The following is a 16,707-nucleotide window of genomic DNA, read 5'->3' on the forward strand; positions in this document are numbered from 1 at the left end:
TGCACAAGAAGGATGGATCATGGCACATGTGTCCGGATTATAGGGAGCTCAACAAGCTCACTATTAAAGATAAGTTTCCCATTCCTGTCATTGATGAATTACTGGATGAATTGCATGGATCAATTTACTTCACCAAGTTGGATCTTCGTTCAATATATCATCAAATCAGAATGAAGACTGAAGACATTCCGAAAACAGCATTTAGAACTCATGAGGGTCATTATGAATTTTTGGTCATGCCTTTTGGCCTTACCAATGCACCTTCTACATTTCAATGTTTGATGAATTCCATTTTCAAACCCTTCCTTAGAAAATTTGTGTTAGTATTTTTTGATGATATACTAATCTACAACAAGTCTTGGAAGGATCATGTTGAACATATTGACAAGGTGCTACAACTATTGGAGGAGAAACAATTATATGCAAAAAATCCAAATGTTTCTTTGGAGTACAAGAGGTGGAATATTTGGGTCATATTGTTTCTCATGAAGGAGTTAAGGTAGACCCTAGCAAAATTAAAGCCATTAAGGAATGGAAAATCCCCACATCCATAAAGCATCTACGAGGATTTCTCAGGTTGACAAGGTATTATCACAAGTTTGTTAAGAATTATGGGAGAATAGCAGCACCTCTAACAACATTATTGAAGAAAGATGCATTTTCATGGTCTCCAGAAGCAACAAAGGCCTTCGAACATCTTAAAGAGGCAATGTGCCAAGCACCGGTCTTAGCTACACCAGACTTCACAAAAACCTTTATTGTGGAATGTGATGCTTCAGGAAATGGAATTGGTGTTGTTTTAATGCAAGATGAAAGACCCATTGCTTTTGAAAGTCGTCCAATCAAGGGAAAGTTTTTACACAAAGCTATTTATGAGAAGAAAATGTTGGCAATACTACATGCACTTAAGAAACGATGACCCTACCTAATGGGAAGACACTTCAAGGTAAAAATAGATCATGATAGCCTTAAATAATTTTTAGAACAAAGATTATCCTCTGAAGAGCAACAAAAGTGGGTCAAAAAGATGTTGGGTTATGACTTTGAAATCATCTACAAAAAAGGGAAGAAAAATGTGGTGGCAGATGCACTCTCAAGAAAGGATGAGGATGTGGAAGCATTGTTGTGTGCCATTTCTATTATCCAACCAGATTGGATAAACGAAGCAAGGGAGGAATGGAAGAATGATGAAGAAGTGTGGGCACTTATTCGAAAGTTACAACAAGATTCCAGTACATCTGATACATTTAGTTGGAAAAATGATTCGTTATGGTACAAAGATCATTTATACCTATGTAAGAATTCCCAACTCAAACAAAAGATTCTTATGGAATTGCACACTTCTCCCTTAGGAGGGCACTCAGGATTTTTAAAAACTTACCACAGGGTTAAGAAGGAATTTTTTTGGGATGGCCTTAAATCGGATATTCAAAAGTTTGTGGCGGAATGTTTGGTTTGCCAACAAAATAAAGTGGAAAAAATTAAGACCCCAGGTCTATTAAAACCTTTATCCATTCCAAGCCAACGTTGGGAGGAGGTTTCAATGGATTTTATCACAGGTTTACCCAAGTCGGAGGGAAAGAGTGTCATCACGGTGGTAGTTGACAAACTTACCAAGTATGCACACTTTTGTGCATTATCACATCCCTTTAAATCCAGTACAGTTTCTATTGCATTTATGGAAACAATTCAAAAGCTACATGGAAATCCAAAGATTATTGTAAGTGACAGAGATCCCATTTTCACTGGAAATTTTTGGACAAAATTATTTTCTTGTCATGGTACTCAGTTAGCTCATAGCTCATCTTATCATCCTCAATCTGATGGGCAAACTGAGATAGTAAACAAATGTTTGGAAGGATATCTTCGTTGCTTTGTATCTAATAAACAGACACAATGGGTCAAATGGTTGCCTCTAGCTGAATGGTAGTATAACACTTCCTTCCATACAACAACAAAAATGACCCCATTTATGGCACTCTATGGATATCAGCAACCATCCATCACATCATATTTAAGAGAAAATTCTAAGGTTCAAGCAGTGCAACATCATGTCGAACATCAACAACAAGTCCTCCAACTCTTAAAGGATAACCTCGTGTTGGCACATAATAGAATGAAACAATAGGCAGATCAACATCGCAGCGAAAGAAGTTTTGATGTAGGTGATTGGGTATTCCTATGGCTACAACCATATAAAAAAATGTCCCTCAAGCAAGCTAAGAAGGATAATAAATTATCACCAAAGTATTATGGTCCGTACAAGGTGTTGCAAAACATTGGTACGATGGCATACAAATTGGAGCTTCCGACAACTTCTCGAGTGCACCCAGTTTTCCATGTTTCATGTTTAAAGAAGGTTATAGGCGACAAGCTCCGAGTTCAAACAATATTGCCAGAACTTGACGAGGAAGGAAAAATTATATTGGAACTAGAAGCAGTCATAGAAACAAGAACTCGACAGCTACGAAATCAATCAATTTTGGATTATCTCATCAAGTGGAAGAACTTATCCGCTGAAGATTCCACATGGGAGGATGCGAATTTTATACAGAAGCATCCAAAACTACTCAAGCATTGAGGACAACACTTTTTGGAAGGAGAGGGACATATTAGGTCCCTATAATACTAGTGATTACCACATTACTATTGTAGTTGTATCCCTTATTAATATTGTTGTGCCCCTATTATCCCCATATTGTTATTACTGTGCCCCATAGAATCCCTCTATTGTTATTTTTGTGGCTTTATATTATTATTGTTAGATTGGCTGGGTTATATTGTGACTCCTTAGAATCTTATATATAGAAAGGAGGTTTTGTCATTGGAATCATCCAAGAATTGTTCATTTGTGTAATGTAAAGGAGGTGGCTCCCTCGAAGAGGCTGAATGCTAAGGTGTTCAACTATCTTTTCTATATTTTTTTGAGTTGGTTTCATAACATGTTTTTCTTAGGTCCTTTGGATGTAACAAATGTTATAGGATCTACAAGTGAAAGTTGATGAGCCCATTGCAATGTTTTGCGACAACACCAGTGCTATAAGTATCTCCAAGAATCATTCCATGTATTCAAGAAAAAAACATATTCCTATCAAATATCATTTTTTCTATGAAAAAGTTGTATAAAAGAACATAAAGGTAGAGTACATTGGGACAAAGGAACAAATAACTGGCATCTTCAACAAACCTCTACCTCATGAGACTTTTGATTATCTTTGACATAAGATCGACATTTTACTAGGTCCACATTGATCCTCATCCTTTTCAGTTTGCAAACATGGGAAGAAAAGCATATAACTAGAGGAAGGAAGCAGACAAACTCGCAGGGGGATTCACCCTTTTTCATTCATGTCAAAGTGGGAGAGAAACCAAGTCAAGACAATCATAGGCATGGATTCAAGAAGAGCATTGATCATAAAGGAATTTTGTGTGTTTCCATCAATGCTAAGGGGGAGATTGATTAACTATGGTGGTCATTGATGTCAACACAAGCAACAACCTATGGAGCCCTGCCTTTAACGGAAAAATTGAAAAGGAAATTTAAAGTATTTTTTGTCAAGGTCATATTCATGGGTTTCTCCTCATCATTTTGAATACGAAGGTATATGGCACGCCATGAGGATCCTCTCTAAATGCAAGAAATTCCTGTTCAAAGTTAAAATCCCCATCTTGTGGTTCTTTGACCCAATCTAGTTGATGATGTGGACGCTTTCCTATGGCTAAAATGATTCATGGAGGGTTTCAATTTTATGAAGGGGTTTAAAATTCAAATAATATTTTAATTTTTAACCCCAAAAGGTAGACGACCTCATTTTGGGTCCATTTTTTAAAATTTGAATTATTTTTTAAAATAATTTTTTCCCTCCAATTTTAAAATTCAAACATTTGTTTCCCTCCAAGTTATTGGGTCAGTTTGCCTCATATGAGCTCCTGAAAATATATAAAAATGGATTCTCTAGTTCACCTTAGGCACACATTTCATCATTTCTCATAAGTATTTGAATTGCTCGGCCTAGTCGAGCTCTTAAAGACCTAATGAAAAAGGAAAATTTGGTGATGGTTTCTAGTTATAATCTCTTTATTTTTGGGACTAAGGGTTTCATTAGTTCAGACCATCCTCTTTCACCTCTACCGACTTTTGTAAACTAGCAAAGGAGCTCACATGATTAATTTTGCATAGGTATATCATTCATTGGAGCACACCAAGGTACATCTATTCATTGAGTCGAGTCTCTCTTAACATAAAAATAAAATGTTCTCTAAATAAAAACAAAATGTCGGCTATAATAAAAAAAAAAAAAATAATATGATATGTATGTTTAATTAGTTGTCCATATGAGCTAATATAATTTCATGTAAAGAAATTAAAAGTAAAAAAAATATTTGAATAAGATGTTTGAACCTTATAATTTCAAAATATTTTAACATGTGATTTAAATAAACTACTTGAAGATCTATGTTAACTAATTTATGTTGATATAAACTTCATATATATCTATATATAGAAAAGAATCGTAAAAAGAAAATATTTTAATTATGTTAAAAAAATTGTTAATTTTTTATTTTATAGTTAAAACGTTTGAAGTGGTCCCTGTGTTTTACAATGTAATTATTTTTTAGGCATATGTTTTTTTGAAGAGATCGAACAAAGTTCTTTTAGACTTACAATTTTAAGTTATGTAATCTCTATAGTATTCAAAAATACAATTTAAACAATGAAAAATTACACATTCTTTTTGCACTCTATAATAAGTTTGCACATGAAAAAATTTGATCCCTCTCGGGTCATGTTAGATCCTAGAATCATGTCTTTGGCACTTGATTTAGGGCATCTATGAAGGATTTGGTTGATGTTTTGGCATTGGTAGAAAGATAAAATTTCCAAAATTAATTGAATTTCTAACCTGCGAAGTATCAAGAGTTAAATTCTTTGAAACCTTGACATATCCTTTGGTAGTATTGCAAAGAATCAGAAGAATAATAATTTCCATATTGGGCTCACTATCCTAATAGTCTTGTTGGCTAATTTTTTGTGACCATGACATCTCGTTTAAGGGCATAAATCCAACATATTTGAGTAACACATTTTATCATCATATTCCCTTTTAGAAGGCGTATTTTTTTTAACATATTTGATATAACATTCAAATGAGTTGACTATAGATGGTATATTGGTTGGAATTTGTTTGAGCTTTGAAGCTTGATATTGAAGATTCCACCCTTAGTTAAGGCATTGTTGTAGCCCAGTTTGGAATTATTTGTAGCATCTTCAGATATGTTCTATGGCACAATGAACACTATATTTTTACATATGTTTCATCCTCATCCCTTGTGGCCTTTATTCATCACCCTCTACGAGAGTAATTAAGGAAGACCGGAATACATTTCAACAAGAGACAACATTGAATTATATCTTCACGTGTGACCTTTATGCTTGACAAAATCATAGATAAGTATTCAATGATTGAAAACTTGTGTTGATCTAACCCTCTATACCTGAAGTTCTCTGTGAAGAATTTATTTGAAAATAAAAGTGTAAATAGAGGTATGTGGCTTGTAGTTAAACTTTGTACATTGAAAATTTGATAATGGACCTGTGGACTTATCTTTGTTATCACTAAGGGTTGAACTTTATGAATAATTGAGCTTAACCTACTATAGCATCACTTCAACACTGTCACAAGAAAAAGTGTTTTGTAGAGTTGGGCTTCACTATAACATAATTAGAAACAAGATAGCAGAGGTATCATCATTTTTCTATACATCTAAAGCATAAGGGCAGTCTCTTAATCATTTGTATTAGTAATGACAAGAAGGATTTGTTTAATAAACAAGGGTTCCATCTGTATGTTCATGCATACAAAAGTTGATTGGCTCTGAAATCGGATTGTATTGAAGGCATCCAAGAATAAGGATTGCTTATTTGAACCATAGTATGTCACATATCAGTAGTTGTTGTGTCACATTTTCATATCATTTTCAAGGGTTTCTAAGTGTTGTTCTTATTCTTAAGACTATTAACAGTAATGGTTTTGTTGCTTCATTGTTATATCTTTCAACAACAATCTATTTCATTGCAAGTGGGTCATTTTCCCTGGTACAGGAGCCCACAAAAATTGGTTTATTTTATTATCATTCAAGGTGGTTGGGTGGTGCTAAGTAGGTGGTAGAAGTCACCTTCAATTTGTAGCCTAAAAAATATTCAAGATGGTAGGGTGGTGCTAGGGCAAGTTTGAGCTTGCAGGGCGTTTGAGCATCCTTCCAGTGGGTGTTAGTAAAATAGGGTGTAGAAGCATCCTTTCACGAGTTGGAGCTACCTGATAAAACTAAAACATTTTCTATATAGTACTAGGGAGTTGGGGCTTACATTTTAGTAGGAGCTGAAGCATTGATGTACTCATAAAATTATTAGAGAAGTGTTTGGTGGCTTTTCTCCTCGAAGGGTTTCCACCTAAAACTTTGGTGTCTACTATTTTTGATTCCGTGCATTATTGATTTGCGGTTTTAATTTGATGACAAAAATAATTAATCCTTTGAAAAGAAAAAAATAGCGGATTGTGAGTGAAATATTGATTCACCCCCTCTACTTATTTCCAACACTTTCTTCCTTGATCGTTGCCTCATCTAGGATCAAATAATCCTTCTGAACAAACTGCTAGCACATGGCCTTAGGAGGAGGGTATGGTAAAAATTTCCAAGTGGATGATACACATAATTAGCTAGCAGATCAACTATTTTATTACTTGACTATTGAACATGCATTGGAATAAGCACTGGAATGCAGGTAATGAGGGAAGAGACATGTTTAAGGAGAGATTGAAATTTCCAACTCGAGGAAACCTTGCATAATTGGGTGTCATTTTGAATTTTCTAGATCATACTTATGATAATTTGGAAATTTCCTTCTACCAGGAGCTTAGAGAAACCTAGGGATTGAGCAAGATCCAATCCCATAAGGAGACCCATAAGTTCAGGCACATTATTACTATTAATTCCAATTGTTGTGGAATATATGAATAGAGGCAAGCCAAACTGATCTCGAATGATGCCCCTATAAACTATTGGTTCAGGATTACCTTTAAAGGCCCCATAAAAATTTAATTTTAGGAAAGAAGGTGGAGGAGGGAGCCAGGTTACTCGACAAAGTGAACATCAAGAAGGACCCTAGTTGTTGTGTTTTGAATGTTTTCCCATGTTAACGAGTTATTCTAAAGTAAAATGTAGATAAATATAGAGATTTTTTTCCATGCATTATGTTTCCATATTTTGTACAAGACCTCTTCTATTTGTAGAAACTAAAGACCAACTTCTAAATGGTAGGCTTCACTAATGGAAAATGTGCCTTTAGATTTGTAACCCCACTATAGTTTATTTTTTTATGTGCATAGGGAATACATCTATTCTACAAATTTCTCAAAAAAAATTGCCATGCTTCATTATTATTATTATTATTATTAATTAATTAATTATAAAAAATAATTAATATATAAGTTAAACATATACACAATTAAAAAAACATATAACAAAATTCTTAACCATGTAGATTCATTCCACTTTACCATGATATTCTTAATATGTAAATAGGTTTTGTTACAATATCATGGGCCAATACCATGGATTTTTAGTATCACATGGCTAAAGAACCATAACTCATTTCATATGGCACTCATTCATATGACATTCAACCTCTTCCTCATATTTGGTTCCGAGATGTGTGAGACAGAAATATGTGAGTGATGAGTGTGAGTGAAAATCAGAAGTTCAAGTGTCTTTTTTTAGTTTTTTAGGGTTCCCAAGAGACACATCTCTTTGCAAATTAAATTAATTTTTATTTCTTTTATTTTTCTTTCATTTAATTTAAATTTTATTTTTTATTTCTTTTAACTTGTGTAGGTGGGGATATCTCTTGTAGCTACCCAAAAATAAACACATAAGATAATATATGAAGATATGATGTGAATTTGAATTTCAAATAAAGATAGTAATTAATTTTTTTTAAGCAAAATTTTTTATTGACTAGTTAAGAAAAACATACATCAAGCAAGTTTCCCTCAGGGTTATCTACTAGGGAAACCAAACCAATGACAGAAAAGTAATTCCTTTGTCCAAAAGAGGAAATATAAATTGTAGAAACTAAAGTTTGAGAGAGTTCATGAAATACAATTATAGGAAAAAGATATGCAGTGTTGACTAGAGAAAAATGGCAGGTGCTCTGCTTATGATCAGTAATAGTTGTAGGAGTGAAAACCATAACAAGATGTCATTGTCCACTATGAAAGAAATAGTAGTGATGTATAGGATGAAGTTGATACATTTATAGGAGAATTAGGAGTCCCCAGGAAGGATGTACCCTTCCCCTTGTGAAGCGGTTTCAATTTTAGCAAACCTCATAGCCATATCTTTGTGTTCCAATGAATCTTTGTTTGACTGCTCTATGACAAGGGTAAATTGCTCCTTATCCTTGAGTATAATGGTGTTGCATTATTTGACTAGATCATATGAATTAATTGATTTCAAATGGGTGGACGTAGAGAGGTTGAGATTAGTGAAACCCAAATTGGCTAAACAAAATACTGCTTTATTACGAGAGGATTGAACACGAATTGGAATGACTACCTAGATGTGTTTTAGAAACTATGTTATTATGGAAATGTAATTTTCCAATCTGCAGCAAGAGGATAATTTTCCCATCTTGGTACCATTACAAAGATGCTTAAGAATGTTAATATCAATATGAGAATCTCCTTCCACTAGAAATTTGTGAAAACCTTGGGATTTTGCCAAGACGGGTCCTTTTTATAGAGAAACAAGTTCTGTTGCATTAATACTATTAATTCCCATCAAACCAACACTGAAAAAGAGGGATATCCTTGTGATTATAAAATATGCCTCCATATCCTAAGGTTCCATGATTTCCTTTTGATGTGCCATCAAAGTTATGTTTAAGAAAATTATATGGAGGGGGATACCAAAGAACCGAGGAGGAGGGGCTTGCATAATGGATAAGAGGTGAAGGGATGGAATGAGGCGAAATGAGAGAGAGTCTGAATAGAATGGTGGATTCCAAAGGGGGAGAAGACTAGTCATCTTCCGTCCATTTTCACATTGAGAGTGGTCTCTCTTATGTTTTTAAAAACACCGACCAAAACTTCATTATCTTCTTTATAGGACCCCTTGAATATCCTATTATTTCTTTCCTTCCATAAGTACTAGAGAATGAAACCTAAAGCAAGGAACCATGCACATTTGAGGATTGGGTTTTTAAAAGCCATAGGCCTCCAAGAGGTGACCATTTCAATAATGTTTGCATTGTTGAGGCAATTAGATTGTTGAAATGATAAGGCTAATTTGTTCCATTGCTCCTATGAAAATAAGTATCCATTGAAGAGGTGGTCAATAAGTTTTTGATGGGATTTGCAAATTAAGATAACAATAAGAAGGTCCCTCAAATCACAATCACTATATGTGCTCCTTGGCTAGCTTTCTCCTTCTTGCTAGCATCCATACGAAATGCACTTATTTTGACCATATTTTTTTTCCATATATAAGAACATTTTTTCTCTTCTGGGAGTTGATTGACAACAGAGGCTGGAGAGTATGCTTCCTTGAAAGAAAATTTCCTTAACAATTTGTATCCCCACCTTAATTTGTCTAATCCATCTAGGATAAGGATCCTCCTCTGATGCATAATTTTTTTTAGGAGCGATCATTCATCCAAAGGTATATCGAATTCCTAGTCCTCTTTATTTTTCCAAACCTACCAATTAGAGTTGTTGTGCTAAATTTTCCAGTATTGTGCCACCTGAGTAGTTCCTTTTCTTTTCATTAGTGCTATGCGCTATGAGCATTGATCTAGAGTATTCAATTTAGGTAATTGTTTTCAGGAAATGTCCCAGAACTTGACCAATCCTCCATTTTTTATTTCCTAAAAGGAATTTTGTTGGATCAAGGCTTTATTTTGGTCTACAAGACTCCAAATGGAAGAGTCTAATGTGTTATTATTGCTACAGAGCTTAGTGGTTGATATTGTACCCAAATTTTACTTGTCATTCCAAAGAGTTTTCCATAGATACTCATGCTCGTAGGTCCATCACCACCAAAGATTTGAACCCATTAATTTACTAATCATTTTAGTGTCCCTTAAGCCCAAACCTCCCCTTTGTTTAGGTAGGAAAAATTTATTCTAGGAAACTAACAACCATTTTTGTTCTCAAGTGGCTCCACCTCATAGAAATATCTGTATATATTGCAAATTGATTGAAGGACACATTTAGGAACAACCATCACAAAGATTTTGTATATTGGGAGAGAATTCAAGGCATATTTAAGTAAAAATAGATGGTCTGCTATATTAAGGGATATGAATGTCCAGTTATATAATTATGAAGAATTTGTTTCTAAGAGGTCTTGCCATTGAATGGTTTTCAGAGAATTGTCGACAAGGGGAACACTGAAGTAGATAATAGGAAGTGAAGAGCTTGAAAGCCTAAGACTCTATAAATATGAGCTTGAATACTTGGATGGGTATTAAAGAAAAGCATTGGGGATTTAAAGGTTGGATTAACCGTAGTGCCCAAAGAAAGCATAAAATCATCCAGGATTTTATTTATATCTTTCACTTCTCAATTTGTGAGAATTTCCATTAACACAATATCATCAACAAATTGCTAATGAGTAATAGGTTCAGTATGGTTATTTAGTCTTAAACCCTTTACCTATCCTCTGTGCATGGTTTCCTTCATGTAGTGTGTTAGACCTTCAATAAAAAAGACAAAGAGTAAGGGGAAAAGGGGGTCTCCTTGTTGGATACCCCATGAAGGATTGAAGGTTGCTAAGGAAGATCCATTTATCAAAATGAAGATGTGGGAGAAAAACAAATATGCGACCAACGCTTTCCATTGTTCCTGTTAGCGCTTGAAATTTCACCTCAGGCTGAGAAAGGTAAACCTCAAGGCAACATCAAACCATTTAGCCTCGTAGCTAGCCCTACGGGGCAGGAGAAGGCTCTCTCCGGTCTATCTTGTAAGATCTCCAATAGATGAGATGACCAATAAGGTAACATTGATATTAGGCTAGTAAACTGATCAAAGAGTTTGATTTGGGGTTTTTGGGTTTTTGGTGGCAAATTGAGGAGAGGGCAATTTTGGGTGCGGGGATTGGACACAGTTTCTGCAAGGGGTTCCTTGGGGCGAGGTAGGAGACAGTGTTGATGCCTTTAACTAAGGTGGATGGTCAGGAATGAAAGATGAAGAGCTAAAGAGAGCAAACAATAACTTTGAATTCTCTTTAGACAGAAGAAAACATTGAAATTAAACAAACTTAAAAGCAGAGCATGGCAAGCATGAATTCTTACTTTAACACTTCATTTGTTTAATGTGCAGAAGTAAAGAAAGGAAATGAATCACATAACAAAGCTTACAAGAACATTGAGAAACACACCATCAACACATGAGTCCACAAGAATCCCAAAGATGACTGCAAAACCCTGGTCTTCCTTGCCAAAAATTGCAGAGATACAGTGAAATAATACAATGATAGCTGCTCCCTCAAGAGTCCAACCATGAAAATGAGCAAGAAAGTACATAATATAGATTATCTAACCTCTTTCCCTGCCTCCATGGGTCGAGCTCACTATCCTAGGAGCTGTTTCAACCACTTCTAAACTAAGCACTACAATCTAGGCAATCAAAACAACTTGCCTCTATAAGCTAGGAAACCAATCCATTCATTAAATATTTACCCTTTACATGAATGAATCTTCTAGAAGTGTTAAACAAGAGTAAAATTTTCTTAGAGTTAAAATAATTACATCAAAGATAATCATATTCCACCTCAAAAAGTCAAATTGAGTCAAATCTGCGTTTTCTGGGCTGTACAATGCATTTCTGGACAAATCTGCCTGACGGGTCACGCCCCTTTGGAGCTCTGTTTGGGGTACTTGCAGGTGGCCAAATTGAGCAAAAGTAGGCTTGTTGGAAATTTCTGTGAGTCTACGTTCCAACCCAATTGGAATTTTGGAATTTGGAGTTCATTGGCCCTGTCAAAAACCAATTCTCCCAAGACAGCTTTCTGTAGTTCAAAAAAGTGGCAGAAAGTCGAATTTTGCATGTATTTTGACCTTCTGGAGGCCCAAAACTCCATAAAAACTCAAGTCCATCCATGGGAATATGTAACTTTGCATGAAAAATCAGGAAATGCTGAGTTTTTGTGAAACGGAGTTGCCCTGATGAAGGGTCGCGCGGGGGGTGAGACCCGTTAAAGAGCCAAAACCTCTAAATTACCAAAAAATGCCAAAATTACCCAAAATTCTCAAACGTTTTTTGGGATTTGAGCTGTGGCTAGGATATTGAGTGCCATGATCTTTGAGTGAATCCTCAGCCAAGATACGGAGGGGATTTGGCCTCTTTCTCCGTTTTAGAGCCTCGGTCAACCGCCTTTGAAACATCTTCATTTTGGCCTTGCACACATGCATTCTTGCCCAGTAATGATTTTTCATGTTCCTCAGCAACTTTTTCTCTTGGTTGGCCTTAGCCAACAACCTCTCTAAGTGTGCATTCACCTGGATGAGCATAGACTCTCGGTCAGCAGGCAATGGGTCACCGGGTCTTCTACGGTTCAAGGTTCGGTCACTACGAATCCTCCATAGCTCATCAAGTGCTTTCTCCTCCTCCAACTGTTTGTTGCGCTGCTCCAGGTAAGTGATGGTCCATTGGGCACCCTCAAATCTCCTCTGCAAAGCATCATTTTCAGCTCTGAGATGCTGAATGATCTCCTTTGCCTCTCGGCTAGGAGAACTGGCCTCAAGATCAATCACCTCAGTGTCTGGAACTCCTGATGGACCCTCATGAATCATGGGCTGTTTGCCCCTCTGTGCTGCCTGTGCTGGTGAAGAAAGCGAGGCCCCTTCTACCTGATGTGGAGATAACACTCGCTGCGCTGAAGATGAAGGCGAGACTCCTTCCACCTGCTGTGGAGATAGTACTCGCCTGGCTGCTGCAAATAAGGCCCTTGGGCCTTTCTGATAGGTGACCAGAGGTGAGGAGCTGACATGTCTAGTGACAGGGATGTGATGCCAGTGTGATGGTCCTCTCTCCTCGTGAACAACCTCAGGATGTGGCTGTGATGGCGCTGTGAAAAACTCACGAGAGATGAACTCCTCCCATGAGATGCCCTGCTGAGTCAACTGATGCAATACTACTAGCTGAATCAAACCATAATGGTGAAGGCTCCTGTACTGCTGTGCCGGGGTCTTCCTCTGCAACATGGGCACCATCCTCTGAATGTTCTGAAAGAAGAAAACAGGGATGTTCATCATCCTCACTCGGGTGAAGTGCATCAAAAGGCGAATGTGATATGAGTACACCTATGAAAATCTACCCTCACAGGTAAAATAGTGCATAATAAGCCTCATGATGGGAGCATACTCGCTCTGGAGAAACCTGAATGGAAAAACACCCGCCAAATGTCTCATGAATGGTGGCCAGACATAAGGCTCAAAGTGAACAGTATCTAGCATCTTGCGCTTATTCCACACCTCACCAACATTAGGTATCCCTGTAGCATGTGAGATCACCTCGGGTGTCATTGTAAAGTTCACCCCTGCAAGATTGGCATGTCCATCATGGAGGTGTAAAACAAAAAGGCGGGCCAACTCTCTATGGTGCTGAATCCGAGAAATCCTCTCACAAAACTCATAACAAGACATGTACTGAAAACAAGTGACTGCCATAGGACAGGCCTGTAACTCTGCTAAAGAAGTGGGCTCCTCTCGCTTATGATGTCCACCCTTACCACCCTTACGAGGCCTCCTCTGTACCTCAACCTCTGCAGATGATGAATGGTCATCACTTTGCTCGTAAGTTTCGATTTCTGACATAGTTTAGGAGCAAAGTGGACAAACTGTACTGTTGTCTCTGCCTGTAAAAAGTGCTGAATTCTATGCTGTTTCAAGGGGAAAAAGACATGAGGAAAATGTTAGGGGAGGGACCTTTTTACAAGGAATTGGGAATATATAAATATAACAGGGAATTTTTAAGGAAAATGCTGCAAACCATTATGCATATAGGAATACATATTTATAATCAGGGATATTGGGAAATCATTTGCAAAAATCACTGCATATGGGAAAAACATGTATGAAAGTGAACATATGGGGATATGAAAACATGCAGCATTAATAGGGGAAGATAGGGAAACATATGCACAAAACTGCTGACATATTCACCAACATTTTCTATTGTTTACACATGCATATGGTGGAGGGAGATTAGGGTTTTGAATGCTTTGGGAGAGGGGTAGGGTTTACACTTTTAGTTATTAGGGAGAAGGGAGGGTTTGCATTTGATTTATAAAATAGCATGGGAGAAAAATAGGCATACATACAAGTGTGAGTGGAAAGGGGAAGGAGGGAAACAATTACAAAGGGAAAACACCTTGAAACAACACAAACCCTAGCACATTTTACCCATTAACATTGCAGTCATATGAAGAGGTTTCACTTGCAAAATTTCAATCATTAAAACATGTTTCATGATATCCACCAATCATAACCAGTAACCATTTCAAGTTTAGAACACCTACCTCAAACGAATTTACGGCTTGGAGAGCGTTTGAGCAAGTTTAAAATCGATTTGCAGGGAGACAGCTCGACGGGTCGCGCACCTGGCCTGACGGGTCGCGCACCAGTCCAATGCCCGAACTCGCTCTGTTTTCGCTCCTTTCTCTCAATCACTCTGTCAAACCTCTCTTGCAAATGTCTAGGATGCACAATGAGAGTGATACGAGGGAATTTGGGGTTTTTATAAGTTTCATTTGAAAAAATTTCATTCACAAACCCACTTTCTAATGTTTTCTCTTTGACACTTTATAACACTGACTTTTTGGTTTCTTTTGTCCTGAATTTGACTCATTGAGTGCTTTGACTTGATTCTTTTTGCAGGTATATCATCTGAGGGATCTTGGCAAGGGGACCAGGGTTTCATGATGTCTGTTGCAGTATTTTGAAAATTTCATCACTTTTTACAAAAATCCAAAAAAAAAAGACCTTGGCTTTAAAAACAGAGTTTTTAAATCCAAGGTGAAAATTCACTGTACAAGATAAAAATATCGAAGAAACATGTTTACAATCCTCCCTCTGGCTTGCTGAGCACTCATGGACTTTCAGAGACATGACCTTGCAGAGATAAATGACCAAAACCCTAGACCTAGGACTTTGACCTCAAGACAAAACAAGACAAGTTTGATAGAGCTTAATGACTGATATGACCTGATCCAGCAAAGCCAAGAGGGGTATAAATAGACCAGCTCCTCCATCAGGGTTATGGCATGCCTAACGGGATGCAAAACTTGACACTGATGAGACACCTACCTATGCAAATGCAAAGAGTTTTGATCGCTGATGGAGGGCTTCAAGACCGACACTAACAGTTCCGAGAATTCAAAGGCTTTGAGCACATGAAACAAGTATAACCAGTTTAATTTATGAAATTCTTTTAATAATTCAAGTTTTGTTATCATACTTTCATTTTTAAATTTCTTCATGAAATGAATTATTTCATGAGCAACCACTATTCCATCCATAATTTGTCTGCCTTCCACATATCCATATTGCTCCTTTGAAATGAGGGAGAGGTTCAGAGGCTTCAATATGTTGGAAATGATTTTAGAAGAGGTTTTTTAAAATAAATTATAAAGGTATATTGGCCAAAATACACTTGGATAAATAACCTATGTATATTTAGGAACTAGGTTGAAAAAAGTGGCATTGAGAGCATGTAATATAGATTGATTTCTTTGAGATTCCTCCTCCAAAGTTAAGATCTTTTCCCCCAAAATGAACAACATGCCTGAAAGAAGTTTGAGTTGAATCCTTTAGGGCCCAACACTTTATTCTCTAGCAATATCAAGTTTGCTTCTTCCACTTCTTGAATGGCGATTTCCGCCATTAGAGATACATTATGCTCTTTTGTGACTATGCTCGGAATGTGTGCCATTATTTTCCCTATTACAGTGAGGTGATTAGAAGAGGTTTCCTTTAAGAGGTGAATATAAAAGGAAGTGATTTCTCTTTATATATTTGATTTTTTTGTTATACACTTCCCAATTGAGCTAATAAAGGAGAAGATCATGTTTTGATGGCAATGTTTAAGCATAGATTTGTGAAATAAACACGTGTTTTTCTCCCCTTCTTTAACCTAATTAACTTTGAGTTTTTTTTTTTTCATAGAATCGTTTCTTCTTTCTGCCTTTCTTCTAGTTTGGAGAAGAGTTCAATTTATTGGCTAGCCTATTGTTGGGAGAAACCTTCTAGAATTATTCGTTGTTGCAATATCTCCATTTGTGCCTCCAGTTGCATTTTATCCTCGAAGATGTTGTTGAACTCCTATTGGTTCCATTTTTCTATTTAAGATTTAAGGCCCTTAAGCTTTTTTTGCAAGTTGTACATGCATGAAGGGCTTGGAGCTTCAATGTCCTGCCACCATCTCTTAGATTTCTCAAAAAAAAAAGTGTCTATTAGCCAGAATATATCAAAGAAAGATGGAATTTATTTAGGGCATATTTGAGTTTGAGCTCTAGCAGGATCGTCCAATGATCTGAGCCATCAGAAGGAAATATGGATGCCTACATGATGAGATCCTTTTCTAACAAAATTTATGAAATTAAAAAATCTATCTAACCAACACGCAATTTGGGGTTTACCTCCCATAC

The sequence above is a fragment of the Pinus tabuliformis genome, chromosome 5_2, assembly GCF_031772625.1.
Source record: "Pinus tabuliformis cultivar Carrire ecotype Pingquan chromosome 5_2, CPIR1, whole genome shotgun sequence".
In the NCBI taxonomy this organism is placed as follows: domain Eukaryota; kingdom Viridiplantae; phylum Streptophyta; class Pinopsida; order Pinales; family Pinaceae; genus Pinus; species Pinus tabuliformis.